The sequence below is a fragment of the Entamoeba histolytica genome, genomic scaffold (genome assembly GCF_000208925.1).
Source record: "Entamoeba histolytica HM-1:IMSS scf_1104750517123 genomic scaffold, whole genome shotgun sequence".
Classification (NCBI taxonomy): Eukaryota; Evosea; order Mastigamoebida; family Endamoebidae; genus Entamoeba; species Entamoeba histolytica.
The window spans coordinates 5,066-8,789 of NW_001915225.1; the positions used below are offsets into that span (position 1 = coordinate 5,066).

Consider the following 3,724-nt stretch of genomic DNA (forward strand, 5'->3'; position numbering starts at 1 on the left):
CAAGAAGAAGCTAGTCATAAGAAAAGATGAATTTAGGAAAACCCAAAGAAAAATACAAAAAGAAAATATTCTCATGGTATGGAACCAAGAGATTGTAAGCAAGCAAGAAGGCAAATTTCACAAAAGACTTGACATTTATGTTCGATAATTAAAGAAGAAAGAATCAATCATAATAGATATGAAAACAGTGAGAGAGAAGAGAATAAGTTCTGCATTCACAGAGAAAGTGAACATGTATTCTAAGCTGTATGAATACATCATAAGAGTGAAAAGAATAAACAGAGTGTTAACCATTCCAATTGTAATAACCGTGAGCTGATTGATTAAAAAAGAATCGGTGAGAATGATGGAGGCAGAATGAATCAAAATTCCATGGGTGATTATTGCAAAAGAGATAGTAATTAAGAATATGAAAGATATTATGAAATACTGTGGAGACTATGCTGGTGAATATAGTGATGTAGAAGAACCAGATGAAGAAGACTTGAAAGAGAGTGAAGGATGAGAAGAAATTCTCACCTGAACAATGGATTATTACTTTTAATAACCTTAGTTTAATTATAAATATTCTTTCACTTCTTCTTTCTTTTCTTGTATTTTCGTTATACTTTCTTTGTTATTTATTATTCTTACAATTTTACATTTTTCATTCATTTCTTTAATTGCGTTTTGTTTTTAATTTCTTCTTCATTTGTTTTAATGTCTTTTTCTTCTCAATCTTTCGTCTTTTCTTTAATTTCTTCTTTGTTTTTCAATTATTTTAATAAGAAAATGAAATAATAAAAATAAAACAGAATTGAATCTTCTTCTCTTCAATTTTTTTTGTTATTTTTAAAAAAATGAAAAAACACAAAAAATAAAAAAAGCTAATTATAGAAAATAACAATATTATAATTTTATTATTATTATATTATTAATATTATTATATATTTATTGTTATTGTAAAAATGATAAAAATGAATGATGTTTGTTTAAAGTAAACTGGTGTTAAAATAATATTTGACATGATGTGTTAATAACGTGTATTAACTATTTAAACATCCATATTTTGAACTTATAAACATCAAATTAAATTCAAATGGAAGAGTTAATAAACAAGAATAACCAATTAATTAAAGAAGTAGTAGAAACACTTACAAACATTCAACAATCAATTGATGATACTACTAAGAATTATCAATATTATATAAGAAGTATTAAAAATGAAGTATTTGAACTAAAAGAGAATGAAACATACTCAGAAGCTATTAAAAGAGGAGAAGAAATATTTGATAGGATTGATGAAACAGAAAGAAAAAGAAAAATAGTGATAAAGAAAAGCCAAGAAACAATCAATCAAATAGAAATAATGAAGAATAAAATGTCAATAATCATAGAAGAATGTAATCATGATGAAGAAGCAGTAAGTAAAACACGGAATGAAGTAATAGATAAAATCATTTCAATTGAAGAAATGATAATGAAAAACAAAATAATCAAAATACCACAAGAAAAAGATAAAATCACCTCAGAATTTAATAAGAAGAAAGAAGAATGGGAAAAGCAATACAGTGATTATTTAGAAAGGATGAAAAGAAAAGAAGAAGATGAAGCAAAAGAAAGAAAGAAACAGGAAGAAGAGAGAAGAAAAGAAAAAGAAAAAAAGAAACAAGAAGGAGAAAGATTGAGAATAACGAGAGGAATGAACACAATGGAAGAAATGATACAAATAGAAGAATGGACAAATAGAAAAGTAGGAAATATATTATTTGATTCAGATATTGATAATTGGAAAGAAAAAACATCAGTATTTGGAGAAAGAATAATAAATAAAGAACATATAATTATTATTATTGAAGATGAAGATGGAAATAAATTTGGAGGATATGTTAATGAGAAAATTGATAAAGTTAATAGTTATATAAATGATTCAAAATCATTTGTATTTTCATTAGAATCAAATGGAAGAATTGAAGGAATGATGAAATTTGATATTAAAGAACCACAACATGCATTTGGTTTATTTAATCAATCAGATAATTGTTTGTTTCAATTTGGATATTGTGGTGATATTTTTGTTTATAAAGAAAATAATAAAACAGAATCATATTGTATTCAAGATTCATTTGAATATGAAGGAATATCAAATGCACTTTGTGGAAATGAATGGCCAAATCATTTCACACCAAAACGAATCATAGTAATTGAAATGAAATGATTCAATCTTGATTAATTGAAAATGAACTAAAAAAGAATAAAAATAAATCAATGAAGAATATGAACAGCCATTTCGTTCATCTGCCAATGAATGAAATGGTGAAATAAAAATAGACATAATTCAATGTTGATTTATTTTATTTCATTTGAAATATTCACACCCAATGATGGTGTTTTTAATAAATAATAAAAGAAATAAAAATGAAAGAGAAATAAGATGAAATGAATAAACATTTTATTTGTGTTATTTCATTGAATTAATTCATTTGTTTATTAAAAATCTATTTCTACAAGACAACACACAACGAAAATCACTTAGAAATAATTTACACAAACAAATAGATTTATTTGACAGTATTATAGATATAATTAGTCATTATCAAACAAATAATATTCAATAATTATGTTATAATAATTATTTTAAGTATAAACATGATAATCAATTCTCATTTAAAACACATTTATAATAAATATAAAAGTAATTAATATAATCATAACTACACTACTGAAAGAAGAATGTTTAATCAATAATAATATGAGAATAAACAAAAGAATTGAAAAAGAATTAAGAATAAAAGATAAAATAAGAAAAACAAAAGAAAGAAGAGAAGAAGATAAAGAGAAAAAAAGAAGAAATGATAAAGAAGATTGAAGAAGTAGAAAAAGATAAAATGCTATGTATTAATTAAAACGATTGAATTTGATTGAATATATTTTATTTATCATTATATTTAAAAAATGAATGTTTTAAATTTATCAACATCGTTATTTAAAATATTTGTGAATATAAAGAAATGACATAATTTGAATGAAGTAATTTTATTTGTATCTAAATAAATTTCATTTTTCTTAAGTAATGTATTGTTATGATACCATGTCACTTCTTCATTGGAATTATTTTGAAATACTTCTAATTTATCATCATATATCCATTGCTTTTCCTTGATAATTAGATATTATTATCTTTTTTTAAGTGACATTTTGAAATATCAATTGATGCTTTACAGCTGTTAATTATTAATGACTTTAAATGTGGAGGAATGATAATATCAACATTTTGTTTTTCAACGTCTTGTATTGATAATAATTCAATTGATAATGATGTTAAATCAATTCTATTTCCTTCATAATCATTCAAAACATTTTTAATTAAAATATTCTGTAAATTGTTCTTTATAATTATTTCATTAATTTCTTTGATTTTATTTAATACATCATTTTCAATAGTCATATCACAATTATCTATTAAGAATTGAGATTCATATGGTAATATTGGTAAATAAGGAAATTCATTGTTGATTTATTAATTGTTCATGTGTAAAATCTACAATTAATACATTGATTATAATCAACTTGATTTAATATGTTAGTGTTTGAATATGTAATAATAAAAATAATAATGAAGTTAATTTGGTTATGTTTATTAAAATCAAATGACTTTGAAAGAAGTTGAAATTCAAGAATACTACAAATAATAATTACTTTTTTAATGTTGGTAATTCAAATAATTGTATTAATGCATTAATAT

At 22.5% G+C, this 3,724-nt stretch overlaps 2 annotated features.

The window, feature by feature from the left end:
• Positions 1–4: 4 nt before the first annotated feature.
• Positions 5–560: a repeat region.
• A 6-nt stretch (positions 561–566) lies between these two features.
• Positions 567–762: a repeat region.
• Positions 763–3,724: the final 2,962 nt, after the last annotated feature.